Genomic DNA, 17677 nt, shown 5'->3' with positions numbered 1-17677 from the left:
GCAGACATCCTGTATGCAAACAGTGTTTCCTTTGTGCACAGCTGGGCATAATCAGAAACTAATCAAATAAAAGTATGTATACAATACCTGGGTCATAATAATTATTAATAAAGTGATGACTCTAATACATTTTGATGCAAAAGAAATTGGAAGCATGAGTCTGTACCAGGGCCTCTGTGTATATGCTATGGCCGTTAGCTTGGTGTTTTGTGGGAAAGAGTGTGTCTATGCTTTTTTGCCTGCTCTTAAGACTCTTTTCCTTCTATTGAGTTGCCTTGTCCAGCCTCAGAATGAGGGCTTTTACCTTGTCTTATTGTATCTTGCTTTTCCTTCTTTAGCTGTCATCTCTTTGAGACCTGCTCTTTTCTGAAGAGAAAATGGAGAGAGCAGAAAGAGGGAAGGGAAGAAAACTGGTTTTGTTTGAAAGAAGCATCTATTTTTCACAGAAAGAAGAAGGAAGGGAGGGAGGGAGGGAGGGAGGGAGGGAGGAAAGAAGAAGTTGCAAGGAGACTTAAACTTTACAGAATTTCTCCTCAGAAATAGGAGAGAATGGGAGATGCCAAGGCTAAGAACAAGTACTTAGAATTTTGGATCAACACCAGACAGTTCTGAGGGCCCTTCTCCTAGATGAGGAAACCAGTTAAAGTGAACATGAAGGAGTGGAGTCCCTATACTACACAGATGCTTCTGAATCCAAAGAGCTTTACTAGAGTCCTAGAGTACATCTGGAATGTTTATATTTCAGAGGGAGGAAACTAAATCGTGTGTCTCAACCCAATGAACTTTAGGGCTGGAGTGAGGGAGAGGGAAGGCAATTGTCTTGACTTGATCTCATTAAAGCCCTGGATTTCTGGATTAACCCAAAACTGATCAGGATTTCTGCTGAAGCGATCTAGGCTCCCAATTTCATAATCAGTAGAATGAAGTAAAATGTAGGATGGATTCTGTAAATCACCATTAAAGAAATATTTATATGTGTTATGAAGTGAATCTATCCTTACCACACCTCTTGTACAAAGGGTTCAGGCATCACCAGATAGTAAGTTCTGTCATATGATGGAATATGCTTTCATTTCTACTGTTACATACCCATGGGAAAACCAGATGGTCACAACATGCTTGGAACTCAATCAGTATTTGAGTTATTAAATAGCATTATTATCAGTGGAACTTGGTGTCAGAGGTCATTCTGTTAATGTATTATTGCTTTCATTGGTTGAATAAAGAAACTGCCCTGGCCTTTTGGTAGGGCAGAAAATTAGGTAGGTGGAGTAGACAGAAGAGAATTCTGGGAAGAAGGGCAGTGTGACAGATGCCATGAATCTCTGGCCTGAGACGGATGTAGGTTAGAATCTTGCCGGTAAGCCACAGCCACATGGTGATACACAGATTTAGTAGAAATGGGTTAATCAAGATGTGAGAGTTAGCTCTAACCAATAAAAGGATAGAGCTAATGGGACAGGCAGTAATTTAATTAATACAATTTCTGTGTGATTATTTCGGGTATATGATGTAGGTGGGTCTTCTTTCTATGTGTTGTTTTCATTGCTTAATTAATAAAGAAACTGCTTGGCCTGATAGGTCAGAACATAGGTAGGCAGGGAAGACAGAACAGAATGCTGAGAGGAAGAAAGCAATGAGGCAGACACCATATCTCTCCTCTCCGAGATGAACATAGGTTAGAATCTTCCTGGTAAGCCACCACTGCGTGGTGCTACACAAATTAATAGAAATGGGTTAATCAAGATGTGAGAGTTAGCCAATGAGAGGATGAAACTAATGGGCCAGTCAGTATTTAAAAGAATACAGTTTCTGTGTTGTTATTTCGTGGCATAAGCTAGCCAGGTGACTGGGAGCTAGCCGGAAGGAAGGAATGCAGCCTGCTGCTCCTTCTACAGGTATAAGGTAGCCAGGCAGTGGGACACAGCCCTCTCCTCCTCACAACAGGAACTGGTGACATGACTCAGTGGTACACAACTTGCTTAAAAATATGCAAGGCCCTGGCCTCTTTCTTCAACACTAAAAGGAAGGAAGGAAGGAAGGAAGGAAGGAAGGAAGGAAGGGTGGAAGAAAAGGACTGGAGTGTGGGAGAAAGAACAGTAAAAAATTGCTAAGAACTGGAAATTTAATCCCTATTTATCTCTAAAAGCCGCTGACTAATTTACCACTATGTCACACTGCCTGTCAAGGACAACTGAGGTCAGAATTAATTCCAGGGCAACTCGTACCCTGGATTTTTGTTACTGTTTCCCTGAGGTCAACCTAGTTTACCAGGAGAAGCACTTGGATTATAGCCATTGGGAGAATTGCAGACCTAGAGATTATTCCTGACACTCCTAGTTGTCTGTCATGGAATAATCTTTCTGTACACTGTGAAGATGTCACTCTGATTGGCTTAATATAATGCTGAATGGCCAATAGCTAGGCAGCATGGGCATTAAAAAGTAAAGGTAACTGAGCCATGTAACAGAATATAGATTAAAAGATATGGGTTAATTTAAATTATAAGAGCTAGTTAAAAGCAAGCCTTTCATAATTAATAAGAATTCTCCTTGTGGTTATTTGGGAGCTGGCAGGATGGACAGAAAAAGAGTCACTATAGTTGCCTCTCAAGTGTCTATATTTTCCATTCTTATCTTTTGTTGTTGTTTTTTCAAGACACTGTTTCCTGTGTAGCCCTGGCTGTCCTGGAACTTTCTGGGTAGAGCAGTCTGGCCTTGAACTCAGAGATCTGTCTGCCTCTGCCTCCTGAGTGCTAGGATTAAAGATGTGCAGCATCATGCCATGGCTCTAAAGGGGTCCATGACCCCAGCTACCTTCCAGTACACCTCTCAAGACCCTACAATGCCAGGTAGTTAGCCTGTTCTGGGGTAGAGACAGTCTCTACTTTGGGGGGCTCTTGTATGGGAGACATTCTACACAGAGGTACCCTAAACTTCTTATTGTTTTGGCCCCAATCTATTTTGGAGGACGTTCTGTCTTAGTCTCCAGGTCTCCGGCTAAAGGCTTGTAAATGGATACTCCCTCCCTGAACACCCTACAAAATTTATTCAATATGGGCCTGAGTTACCCAGGCCTGGTTCCTGAGTTCTGCACTGTTGCCCCTCTCTTCTTACTATCTCTAGCCTTTCTCTCTGCTCCCAGATTTTGCCTGTGGGCAATCACCTTGCTTCTATGGCTGTCTGTATTTCCTGCTTCTGTCCAATTGTTCTTCCAGTTTCCCAATTTGTTCCATCCTTGGACACTCACTTCATTTTGCCTATGCTTCAGGTCCAGTACACGGCTGCTCATCCCTTCCCCCAACAGACTGGGAGACCCACAGCATAGACCACAACTGACTGTGTTCTTTTTTTTAGCTTTGGGACCTGTCCTGGAACTGGCTCTTGTAGACCAGGCTGGCCTCAAACTCATACTCATAGAGATCCACCTGCCACTGCCTCCCAAGTATTGGGATTAAAGGTGTGTGCCACCACTGCCTGGTTTTCTTTAGGATTTTTAATTAGGGCTGCACAGAGGTGGGTGATGGTGGGGAAAAGACAGTACTTTGGGCTGGGCAGTGGTGGCATATGCCTTTAATCCCAGCACTCAGAAGGCAGAGGCAGGTGGATCTCAGTGAGGCCAGCCTGGTCTACAAGAGCTAGTTCCAGGACAGGCTTCAAAACTACAGAGAAACCCTGTCTCGAAAAACCAAAAAAAAAAAAAAAAAGACAGTACTTTGGTCTAACTGGCATATGAGACACATGAAGGTACTTGCAAGAGACTCTGCAGAGAGTTTTTCTATTGGCTTAAGGAGCACAGACTTGCAAGGAAGTGATGGCACACGCCTTTAATCCCGGCACTCAGGAGTCAGAGGCAGGAGGACCATTCTTTTTGTTAAAGTCATGTTTATGTTAAAAGTATTTTGTGTTCCTTATGTATGGATGAAAATGTAAAAGTAATGTGGCCACAGTGCCAGCTTTATGCCGGTGCGTGCATGCTTTAAAATCTGTAAGAGTTGTAACCCATGATTACAACTGCTTGGAAAAATATAAACACTTGGATAGCTGCTACTTTGGTTGGGGTGAAAACAAAAACTACAGCCCCCTCTTTACTAAGGGCACCCACTTGCACTGGCCCCACCAAGGAGACATTCTTCTCCAATGTACTTTGTCTTACAATGTATTTCTATATGATAATTCCTGCCTTGTCCTAAAAAACAAGATTTATAACAACGTTGACTTAATTTACTGAGCTATTAAACCTGCACCTTTGAACTCATGTACAGAAATGAATTTTGCTGGCAGCTAGATTTTGTCAGGTAAGTCCCTTGATATTGATTTAAAACACTAAATTGTTTATAATGTTAAAACTTGGTTTTGCCTTGTACAGATTAGAAATAAACTCTAAATCCCAGAACCACAACTGAAAACTAGAGACAAAAATACTCCTTCTAATCTTCTTGCCTCTAGTAGCATTAGTAAGCTGTAAATGATTGGGTAAACTGTATGTCCAAATTTAACTTGTATGTCTAATTTAGATATACCTGACAGGTAATGGTACCCTGATTCTCAAGTGTCTTTATAAATCTGAGAGTATGGTATCTAATAAAAAAAAAAAACCTTCGTATGATATAGAGACACACCAGTTCCCACAGCATCTTGGCCAGCACAGATGGCCACAAAAGAACTTCCACTTGGAGTCTTGCTTTAAATGTGGCAAAAGCCAGTCACACCGCAAAAAAAAAAAAAAAAAAAAAAAAAAAAAAAAAATTGACTTTAACCTCATCAGCTGCCTGGACCCTACCTGGGCTGGACTATAGGACACTGGGGGATCAATTGTCTGTCTCATCCTGCCAAGACAGGTAAACTGAACCCTACCCCCACAGGAACAGCTTTCATTCCTCCTGGGTTTACCAGCCAGAGGCAAGTACTGCTTCTGGATTGGTGTTCGCCAAAGACCATGGAGAAACTTAGACTGTCTGGGTAGCTGGAAAAGCTGTCTCGCTTCTGCTCATATATTACCCCTCTCACATCTGCCTAATGGCATTGATGACTAGGGTACTAAGAGCTCACTACTTCATTAGTAAAGTTCCCTGCTCTTTTAGCAGACAGGTGTGCCTCTTTCACAGTCTTCATAGTTCAGGATTAACAGATTTCAGATGTAACTTTGGAGGTTCAAAAATTTAAATTTCCTCTGCCTTATTAAATGTTCATGCCTTTAAACCTAAAGCCATAACCTTTTGCTTCAATAGCAAGATGTAACTCTGTTCCAGCTGTCTTACAGATACCTACGGGTTCCTGGGGAAATATCTGCTGCTGTATCAAGAAATCTGGTCTAGTAAAAACTATCAGTCACCAGAGCCTATTTTGACCCCACCCATTTTTGAACATTTTTACAGGTCACTCTTGCTGCCTGGGCAAAGGCCAATCTGCAGTGAGTTCTCCAGATAACACCAGAACCTGCCACAGCTCCTGGGTCTTCATCATTGGTGCCACCTCTCCAGGATAAATGGGCTCCTATCCAGCAACTGAAATCTGGTTTCAGAGGGCATAACTGTTTTCGTGTCTTCTCATTCACCCTTGCCTCTTTTGTACAACCAGGACACTTGTTCATTCCATTTTTTTTTCTGCCAGTTATCACCCCATGGCTAGCCCTGTTCATGGGGCCAATAATAAAAATCTATTTTTTTTCTCTGAGCAACCTGCCTTGTTAGTTCCCTGTTGACTGAGGTTTTAGTCCTGCTGGGTTTCTGCAGTCGTTAAGTCCAAAAGAAATCACTCAGAGGTCTATCTTAGTTATAAACTGATTGGCCTAGTAGCTCAGACTTCCTATTAACTCTTATAACTTAAATTAGCCCATTTTTCTTGTCTATGTTAGCCACGTGGCTCAGTACCTTATTCACTAAGGTATTCATATCTTGCTTCTGTGGCTGGGTCACGACTGAAAATGAGCTTTTCTCTTCTCAGAATTCATCACTCTGCATCTACTTCCTGCCTGGTTGTCCTGCCTATACTTCCTACCTGGCTTTTGGCCAATCAACATTTATTAAAATACAATTGAAAGGGTATAGACCATGGCCCCATAGCACTTCCCCCCTTAAAAAAAAAAAAAAAAAAAAAAAAACAAGAACTCTGAATCTAATATCCTTTGTTTAGCATTTCTCCTGATCATAATCCATAAAAACTTGTAACCAACATTCTAAACAAAGGAAAATATCCATTGTTGTGATTCCAGGTCTCTTTGGGGGACAAGCCACACCCACTCCCATTACCTCTGACCTTCCCGCTGCCTTTTCGCCCTTTTATCCCTTCCTGTTCTCTTGGCATGCGTGTGTCTCTCTGTCTCTCCTTCTCTCTCTCTGTCTCTGTCTCTCTCTCTGTCCCCCATCTCTTTCTCTCTCCCTCAATAAATGTTTTATGGTTATTTTTTGTGTCTATGGGTCTGCTTACATGCGCCCGCCGCTTGGCTCTACCGGGACCCACCGCGGGCCGGACCTGCCCTTAAGAACGGGGTCGGCAGCCCGCTTGCCGCATGGTGGGGCCACCAACCTGCCTGGGACAAGCCACATTCCTGCCCGTCTGCCATGTGTCAGCTGCTTGCCGCTAGGATGCTCTGGGGTCATCGGGGACCTGCTAGCGGCTCCGTCCCCAGCGGGCTCACACCAGGTCTGTGAGCCCGCTGGGGACCTGTTAACATTTGGTGCCAAATAACAATTGGTGCCGTGTGACTCCTGAACCAGGTTCTTTTTGGTGAGTGTCTCCCCCGTTCTGCTACGGTCACTTTCCCTTGCCAGAGCCATGTTTGGATTGGTCCTGGGGGCCTGGGGACCGGGTCCTCAGCTTCTTTATCTTTTCTTTCCATTTTCTCTGTTTCCTTTTTTCTCTTCTCTCACAGTTACGGTTAATCACCACTCGGAGCGGCTCCCCCTGGCCTCTCTGGGTTCTGGGTCACCAGAATCCAGCTGGGTCATAGAACCCGTCTCACCGTCTCCGCGAGTCCTTGATGTTTGCACAGATTTGCATTCCACCTTTATCTCTTGAAAGACGTTCCAATATATGCCTTGGATGCCGTTCTTTGCACAGGTTTTCACGGTTTTGGCTCTGGATAGCAACTGGCTCCCCGGCTTTTAAAATTCCGACTGGGTTTTTCAATTCTAGCAGTGGCATGGTACAGTTTTTTTGGTTCCAGTTTTTTGCCCCTCCCTTCTGTAGCGTTTGTTATGGCATGGCCGCTCTCCTACAGAGCAGACAACACGCGGTGGTTGCCATCTTGGCTGAGGGCCAGGTCACGTTACCACACGCTCCTGGTTTTACTCCCAGTTTTACCCTGCCTTCTCACCCAGTTTTCACTAAAATCCTCCTATTAACTCTGTTACATATGTTTTGACCAATGTCATGCCTCTGATAGGACCCATCAGAGTCGTCCACATTGCCCAATTCCTGTTCACTCTTTCTATACATAATAATACATATATTTTAAACTGGTATGTACTTTTAAGTCTTTTAAGCTGTTCTCTACCATTGTCAGTTCTGCCACTAACCTTATATTACAAACAGTTTTTTTTTTGCCCTCAACTGCTCAGAGATCTGGGGAATGTCATATTTAAATATTTAATTATTAAAAACTTTTCACAACAACAAAAAAAGAGACAGGTTGGCTCTGAGCAGCAGCTCTCTCCTCCCTCCAAAGAAGACAGAAGACAGACACACGCAGAACAACGTCCTTCTGCATTTCGCTTCGACTGCAAAGCACTGACCGTTGGGCAAAACTGCATTTCATCCAAACCTCCAGACGTGAACGGAATCGCTGGAATCGACAGCCTAGCTGCTCAGGTCAAGGTAGGCCTGTCTTCCTACAGATTTCTTAGCCCACAGGGTCTTCTGGAGCCTGCACTAAACAGCAAAGGTCAAGTGCAACCTTCAGTGACCATTGAGAATCCAAAAAGAGTAGCTCTGGATGCCAACCAAGTAAGTTATCTGTCATTTTTTTAATCAGTAACTCAAGTAAAATCTTATCCTTCTCAAAAATCTCTGACAGTTTGACAGCTGAGAGGTTTTGCCAGGTTGAGGTTTTGCCAGGTGACCTCACCAAACAAATTTCAAATCAAATTTATCTCTTATGCCACAGTTATTATATGTCTAAAACTTCTGTTTTCACAAACCCAAGGAGTTCTCATGAGTTCCAGGGAGCCGAATTAAAGAATCCATCTTAAACAGGTCAGATAACCCCTCAATTCCCTGGTCCTAAAATTTTTTCCCCCTTAATGTAACTTTGTTCTTTGTTCTGCCAAGACCTTAAACAGAATAAGAGACACCAGACATCTCCATGCCGTAGACACTGGTCAAAAGCGAAGAGACCAGCTATGTCAGGATGTGACCAGCACCCAGCCTTCTCTCGCAGCCCCCAAAGACGATGCCTACAATCAGCCGGAAGCAGTCTTGAGAGTTCGCTGCCCCAGTTCCTTCGGGCTGTGGTGTCTGGTCTCTTGCTTTTTATTATAAGAAAGACCTGGGAATGTTGTGGTTTCCAGTCTCTTTGGGGGACAAGCCACCTCTGACCTTCCCGCTGCCATCTCGCCCCTTTTTCCCTTCCTGTTCCCTTGGTGTGCTCACGTGTGTCTCTCTGTCTTTCCTTCTCTCTCTCCTTTTCTCTCTCTTTCTCTCCCCCATCTCTCTCCCTCTCTCCCTCAATAAATGTTTTATGGCTATTTTCTGTGTCCATGGGTCTGCTTACATGCGCCTGCCGCTGTCGGGAATCCGCCGCATGGCACCCTGCTGTTGGGAAACCTGCAGCCTTTGGCTCTACCTGGACCCACCGTGGGCCGGCCCTGCCCTTAAGAATGGGCTCAGCAGCCCGCTCACCACATGGTGGGGCCACCAACCTGCCAGGGACACACCACATTCCTGCCCATCTGCCATGTGTCCGCTGCTTGCTGCTAGGACGCTCTGGGGTTCCGCACTGGGGACCTGTTAGTGGCTCCGTCCCCATCAGGCTCACACCTGCTCGCTCTGTGAGCCTGCTGGGGACCTGTTAGCATTTTAAGAATAACATCCATAGTTCATTTTTTCGGAATGTGAGTGTAGTTTTCCAGGCGACTTCCTGCTGGTTGGGGGCACTGATAATCTTATGGAGACCTAAAGAAAATTTTGAATTATTTGTTTAACGATTTTATTTCAAGTCTAATCATTTTCACTCTACAATAAAAATGAAAAAATATTAAAGTATTACCCAATGTCATTATGTATATGTTGCTAAATAGTGATTTCTAACAGCCTAACTGAACTGTTCATTTATTTTTATGTATATGAGTGTTTTGCCTGATCATGCATATGTACATCATGTCAATGTAGTCCGTGAAGACCAGAGGAGGGTTTGAATCCCATGACATTGAAGTTCCATGTGATAGCGAGTCACCATAACCCAGATCCTCTTTACTGCTGAACTATCCCTCTAGCTCTCTGAACACTAGTTTATATGCTATTTTCCCTTCCTTGAGAGATTTTGCCCTCCATTACTGCCTACCTAACCTCTATGATTGTTTTAAATGAAACACACATATCTAAAGTTTTTAAAGACTAGCATCCACACATAAGAGAAAATATTGGATTCATGGGCCTTGGTGATCTAACTCAAGATGATGTTTTTAGCTCCATCTATTTAACTGCAAATTTTACACTTTCATTTTTAATAGCTTAATAATATTCCATTCTATAAATGTATATTTACATTATCTATCTATCTGTTGATTTCCCTGATGGTTGAAGATATTGAACATTTTTGTGTTTCTCAGCCATTTGTGATTCATCTCTTGAGAACTCTCTGTTTAGTTCTATACACCATTTTTAAACCAGGTTACTTGTTTTTTGATATTCAGGATTTTTTTCAAGTTCTTTATATATTTCAGATACTAACATTCTATTGGATGTACAATTGATAAAGCTAATTATATAGACTGCCATTTTGCTTCTATGATGGTGTCCTTTGCTGTACAGGAGCTTTTTGTTTTTATGAGGTTCCAATTTTCAATTGTCTTTGATAATATAAATAAAATAATGCCTATGTCACATGACAATTTCTGTGTGAAATGTCAAGAAACTTACACTATTGGAAGGGTATGGTAGCACCTCCAATCCTCACCAGCAAGTCCTCCTCATCTTGTCAGTGCTTTTCATTACTTTTGGAATTATAATAATTTTAGTAAATATGAGTTTTCTCATAGTTTAAATTTGCATCTTCCTGAAGGCTACTGATATTGAGTGTATTTTCAATTGTCATTTGTGTCTTCATGTTTTTCTTCAGAGAAAAGACCATACTTACCACTCCCCATTTTTGAAAGTGGAGCTTTTTATTTTTATTGTTTTTATTAAGGTATTGTAGATACAAACATTTTTCTATATGACGCATAAGTAGTCTTCCAGTTTCTAGACTGCCCTCTAACTTTCTTGATAGTGTACTTTGAAGCACAAATGCTTTTTATCTTAGTGAAAGCCTTGTTGTCCTTAAGATAAATTATTTCTTTCATTTTTATGCTTTTGGAGTTATATATAATAAATCATTGTCCACAAAAATTGGTATAAATTCACTTCTGTGTTTTCTTCTAAAATCTTTATTTCCATAATTACTTCTACTGTGTGAACACACTGATAATACAATTTAAAGTGGTATAATCAGGTAGCTATCAAGGGGACAGTTTTCATTGGTGTTACAGATAATATTATGTTTATGGGGGCTATTTGGGAGGCATTAACATTAACTATCAAAATTTTATAAAGAAAAGAGGATACCAATAAAGACAGACCTGCAAATTCTTGGTGAATCTAAGAAGACCTTGACTGTGGAGAGAGAGTGGGAAACTATGAGCTGTGTCAGAGAAAGACTCTGTCTCTGTTTAGGGCTCTTCTGGGGAATACCCAGGACAATTTCAGCAACTTCTGACAAGATGAGAGAAGTCAGAAGCTCTGAGTCTACACAAACTTCTTCCACATAAGCTCGACTATATGTTTGCCTCCATGAGAAATTAACATCTATTCTAATCCTAATGGTTGAGAGGTCTCAGTGCCAAAAGTTGTCTGCTTGTCATCAGGTAAAATTGTTCCTTCTCAGATTCGATGACTGAACAGTGAAGGTCACCACATTAGCCATTCTCCATGTCCAGGAGGAAGAGAAACTAGAAAATGGTTTAGTAACAGAAGAAAGATGGGTGTGGTTTAAAAGACACAGTTGGAAATCCAATCGAAGAATTTCACAAAACAAATAAATTATTAAATATTACCACAGAGATTTGAAGCCCTGTTTTCTGTTTCTGTTCCCATGTTTTAAGAAGAAATGTCTCCCAATTCAGAGAACAGTTTCCCTGAGTAAAAACTAGGGCACACTGAATTGACCCATTTTTCCCTCCTTTCAGAACATAATACAGAATAATTACGTAAAGTGTTTACTATGAACAATTTGATGCAGTGAACTATTCATTTAATAAATTTCAGACCATGTGCAACTTTTAAAAAAGCATTTCATTTTATAAAGCCGCACACCCCATGGCCCCTGACACACAGTATTGCTGTGATTAAAAAATGTAGGAAGTAACCACTGTTTGACATCTGCATCTCTGTCTTCTCCCAGGCTTCCTTATCTCTATGCTGCTACCATTGTCATGGATGTTTTATCTCCTTTCCAAATGACACTAATCAAGCTCAACCTTTTGTATTCATTCCTTGCGTGGCTGTTGTGATAAAATACCTTCACAAAACAACGTAAAGGAGGGTTTGATGTGGCTCCCAGTTCCATTGTTAAACCCATTATGACAGAGAAGTCGTAGTGATAATATTGCATCTGTAATCAGAAAGCAGAATGAGGAATGCTTATGCTCAGCTCAAGTTCGCTTTTTTTATGTGGTCTATGATCACAGTCTGTGGGAACTACCCCCATTTAGGATGGGTCTTCCCACCAAAAGGAATCAAACCCAGAGAACCCCTCACAGGCATTCCCAGAGTCTCATTTCTTCAGTGATCCTAGGTTCTGTCCAGCTGACAACCAATATTAATCAACATACCATGGCATTTTGAAAACCTTGTTGAAGGCACTATTAAAACAAGAAAACTCGGAGATCGCGTGATAGCCATTTGGTGATCTGGTGTAAAATAAATATCTTCAAGGAGTTGAAAGATAAATAAGGAAACTGCTTTAATATACAGCATCCTTGACATAATAATCTAGAAGTGATCCTAAAACTGTATCTGATTGACTGTGTTCATACTTATTTGTCTCTATGTATACAGAAGCCATCAATTGTGTTCTCGATAGAAGTTTTTGAAAGGTCATTCACTCTCAAATGATTGATATGATAGATCTTTTCTCAAATTCCATTTATGTCTTTCGAATCCTAGATTATATGGTGCCATCAAATGACTGTTTTAAAGCAGAGACAACAAATCAGGTAAAACTTTCATTATGCGAAAGGGATTGGTAAATCCAGAATAGAACTTAAATTCTCAAATAGCTTTGCTTAGTTATTTCATGTATTTTGAGGTACAATTGCTTGATTTTTAATTGTGATTATATATTATTTTTCTAAATATATGATTTAATTTATTTTATATATGTTTGAATGTGTGTGTACATGCACATGTGCACTTGTGTGTAAATATATGCACATGAGTTTAGAAGCATAGAAAGGACAAATGAGAGCAATGGATTGTCAGAGTTACAGGTGACTGTGAGCTGTCTGACATGGGTGCTGGGAACTGAATTGAGGCCCACTACAAGAGCATGAAGTATCATAGCCCTTAAGTCATCTCCCTAGCTCCCACGTCTGTTTTTAATTTTGATGTAATTTTATCTACTTGTTCTTAAGCTAATAACCAGATAGATTTGACGTCAAAAGCTATAAGCAACTTTGTAAGCATAACACATTAAATTTACTTAACATTATAACACTTAAAATAGTCATGTCTTCATTTATCAAAGATTTTGATATGAAAACATTCTGCAATTAATTTCTTTGTCAAGTTTTTATTCAAACATAGAACACAAAATTCATGTAAGTTCCTTTAACAAGAAGAAAATATAGACACCATTCTAGAAGACAAACACAATATACTACACTTTAAACGGATTTAATCAAGACAATATCCTATGTATTCATATATAATAGCCCAATTCTAGAATTGGGCTAGTTGGTATACAGAAAGAGAATGGAACAAAATGTTAGAAAACCTGAAGTCGAGTTGATATTATCTTTGTGTTTCTTTTATAATCCCAAGCATGTTCATTTCTTAGAGTACATTCTTAGGAATTTGCAGAGATATGACAGTAAGCTAAATGTGACTTAATCAGTAAAGACCACTAGTTGTCCTTCATAGGAAGAACTCTGGAGGCAGGAGGCAATAGATTTGAGATTGTGGATAGCTGTAGTGATGAATGGAGTAAATTCTTTCTGCCTTCCTACTCTGGTGCTGTTTTGGTTTGGTTTTTTTCCCAGTCCATACATCATCTTGGCTGCCTGGTTGTTCAAAGATAACAGCTGAGCTCCAGGTTCATATGTCCATTCAAAGATTTCAAATTAGAGAAGCTAAATAAATAAATAAATGATTTTATTAAGCCACACTTTCCCTTTGTAACAGATAGAGATCTAGCAGATTTCCATATATGTGCTCAACAAAACCTTGTTGCATAGCCACTTGACACTGACTTACCTAGTATCAGTCTCAAATATGAGAACTGGACCAATTTATTTTTCAGATATAATTGTAGGCTAGTAGGTCATGTTTGAAAAGAAAAAGTAATGAAAACATGATAAGCTAACTTTGACACTTTTTGGAGAAGTTTGTGCTCTGATTCAAAATTCCTGTGATGCATATTTCCCCTCTAAAAACAAAACAAGGTTCCTCCATCCATAATTTTTAAAGTCTAAAGTGACCATTTTCTCCTCTTTCCTAAATTGTCCAGACAGTGAGTCATTCAGTTTTACTTTGATGGGGCTGCATCTATTTTTGAGGTTTAGCCATGGTAGTTTAAGGACATGGACTGTCTGTAGAGAGTTTGGACACTTTTCCAGCACCTCTTGGAGTTTATGCTGCACTAAATTTAAATCAGAAAAAATAAGGCATAAATAGCTAAGAAAATAATTCTATTAAAATTATCTTCTTTAAAAATTCCTAAGAGTTCAGAAAAGCACTGAATTGGTCCAATTGGCACTTCATTTATGAAATCTCATAATCCCTCGTGATATCACAATATACCTCTGCTTAATTATTTTTACATAAAATTGCACAGCTGCCTTTAATTACTACAAGCACTTATTGAATAAATGTGCATTCTGAAATTAAAACAAAACTTTCTAGCAGAGCAGTTTAGAAGCCGAAATGTCACCAGCATTGTCTGCCAGATGTAGAGTGACCACGAACAGTTCTTCAGTCTGTTAGTTAGGAGGAGCTGCTAAGAACCAGTCAGTCTGAATACATAGTGTAAAAGCTACCCGGCAAAGACCTGTGTTTTACAAGGATACTCCATGGGAATATTTAGCTGTTACATGGTAAATGCTGTTATTTTCCTTTCTAAAAATGTCCTGACAGGAAATGATTCCAGAGAGGAGTTGCCAAGATGGCTCTTTCTAGAGCTGCGGGGGAAAATACCAAAGCTAGAAAAATATGAACTAGTATGTACACTAAATGGACTCTAAAAACAAAAATCAACTTGATTTCTACCTTTATGTGTTCTTTCCTGTAAGATTGGAGATGTTTGAAAAAGCAGCTCCTACAGCACTGCTAATTATTACGGGTCCTTTTTTTCTGGCTTTGGATCAGTCACCCGGTGACCAGACGCTCACAGGAAAGACATCCAGCTAATAGGAGGGCAGGCATCTCTTTCTCTGTTTCCAGAAGCTGCAGCCGATGGATCACAGAGACCTTTCAGAAAGCAACCAGCAGTCTCTAAAAAAAACTGGCGCTCCTTTCCTGCTGAGGAGAGGGAGCTGGTCAGTTAGCTGCAAGCGAGGCTCCCTTGAGACTTCTACATTCTCAGGGGGATTCTAAGACAACTAACTCACCAATAGAGGAGCTGCAAAAGTATTTAAAAGGAAAAGAAAAGCAGAAGAGGAAGAGTAAGAAGAGAGAAGCCAATTTGTTTTCTCTCACTGATGACATTGATGTACAGTGCACCTCTTTCCATGTATGTACTTTCTGTTTTAGCTGATTTATTCCTGTAGAATACTTTTATCAATTATACGTTAAAGAACAATTCTCTTGTTCTCCAGCTATTCTGTTACATCCATTAATACCTGAAAATCACAGCAGATTTTCATAAAAGTCATCTCAGAAAAATAACCATCTATAAAAAAATAACTATATATACCTATACAGGTTGGTGTACTTCACTCACCAGCAAAAACTTAAAAAATTTTCCAACAATATATCTCTAGTTTTAATTGAATATTTTTTAATGTAAACACCTTTCTGCTTCTATATAATGAAAAAATAGCTTTCTTTACATTTTATTACTTTATCCATTTATCTTCTAATATGTTCCTTGTATGCTTAAAAGTACACACCACATATAATTTTAAAACTCAGTAACATCCCGGTGTCCCTCAATATTATGCACTGCCTTGAACACAAAATGTTAGTATATGTATGTTTCTATAAAATCCCCTAAGTCTAGCTTCTTACCAAATAGTGCACAGGGAATGCAAAAGGAAGGGAAGAAAAGAAGCTAAGTCATAATAACTGAACAGCACTGCTGCTAAGTGTTAGAGACACGGTCCAATGCATATATATATATATATATATATATATATATATATATATATATAAAATTATGCACAAACACATATATGTTTATATGTACTTGTTTATATATATATATATGTTTGTGCATAATTTTAATTTCTTCCTATGTATATGATACGATTTTAAGCATAGAGTCTGGCATGAAATCATAAATAAATGAGTTGCCTCCATGAATTCAAAATATGAAGCAAATGACTACATTTCCCTTCGTTCTGGCAGATGCCCATTGTCCTTGGTCATTAAGAAGAGTGTCCTTTGTCATGAAGGAGAACATTGTCTCCTTTCTCTCTGACTTCTCATAAAATGGGCATGTTCAAGCTTACTGAAAATCAGGTTTTGGTTCAGCTAGGGAACGGATGGTGGTGTGTTTACTAAGTATTTAGAACTCCATGCTTTGACAAGAACTTGTGACAAATTATCTTTGTGTTTATATAAAATTATCTTCATAAAGTATTTCAACAATTAGATAATATCAAATATCAGGTAGACACTCTGCAGTGTCTACCTCATTGCTGCCATGATATGCACTATTTTTTAAACCTGATTTTCTCTTACCTATTTCAAAACAATTAATCATGGATATAATACTCTTTGTTGTCACTTGACCCACATGGGAAGAGGGAACATTGTTTGAAAAATTGCCTCCATCAGATTGGCATGTGGGCATCAATGTGGAGCATTTTCTTGATTACTGATTGGTGTCTGCTGGCCCAGCCTACGGAGGCTGTGCCATCCTCAGCAGGGCTGAAGTGAGTCTGAAAGAATCCAGTAAGTAGTACTCTTCTGGGGTTTCTGCCTCCTACTCCTTCTTGGAGTTTTCACTTGAGCTTCCTTTGATGACTGAAGTACCCTGTAGGATCAAATGCGCCTTCTGCCCGCACCCAACTTACTCTTAGCCACGGTGTTTATCACAGCACGGGAGGAAGAACTAGGACACAAACAGACAACAGGCAGTTTCCAGACTTAAACAGCACGTTAGGACTAAAGGATGTAAGCAACTAAAGATAAAGTACTGTAAGGAATTTCTTATTTGCTTTTAAGTAAATGTTTAAAGGCTATTACTTACATTCATTATTTCAATTTTTATAAAAAGTCTACTTGTTCCATTTCACAAAGGAAAATATAATCCATATTTGTTAGCTTAATTTTTGCCTCTTTTTGTTGCTGTTGTTTGTTTTCCCACTAAGTTAGTTAGCTTTGATTTTTCATTTTTTAGTTGCATATGATTCATCTGATATTGGTCTATATTTTTCAGTCCTAAGGTAGCTCATTTAAAATTGGTTCTCCTCAGCCAACAGTTAGGTAAATGTCAAACTCGGGCACCTAAGTGGAAGGCAATCGTCTCTAGTTGCCTCCTTTGTCATTTAAGACAGCGCTCACCACACCTGAATACTAGATAGCACAGATGCAGTTTCTTCCCAAGGATTCAAAAGAGAAGTCGTGTAACATATGCTTCAGTGGTCACAACCAGAAATAGGGATTCTGATGCTATATGACCATTGTTCAAAAATCAATAAAAATTTGGTGTACAATGAGTAAATGAAAGAAAGTTGGGTTGGGTAGATTAAAAAAATTTGCAGTGATTTGTATCAGATAAAAATGGTGCAATGCTGAGGTTCCCTGGATGAACCTGCATGTTTATCGGTACATCTTTGGTTAATTTTGTAATGGCTGTGAGTTACTACATTACAACTGTATAAATTACTGTTATTTAATCATATAATATTAAATTCAGCAATACTACAAAAAACATGTACAACTAAAAATAAAAGGTATCTATGAATGTCAGGAATTTACTATTCAGGAACGCAAGGGCAAACACAAAGCTAACAGTGGTACGACACTTGATGAACTAATCTGCAAAACAAATTGCTAAGAGCCACAAAATCAGTGGCAACACACGGACCACTGAAGCG

Source organism: Microtus oregoni, unplaced genomic scaffold (assembly GCF_018167655.1).
Source record: "Microtus oregoni isolate MIOR12 unplaced genomic scaffold, Mior012 000014F_ref0000157, whole genome shotgun sequence".
NCBI lineage: Eukaryota > Metazoa > Chordata > Mammalia > Rodentia > Cricetidae > Microtus > Microtus oregoni.
The sequence above is the reverse complement of the archived record's forward strand: the minus strand, read 5'-3'. Positions refer to the sequence as shown.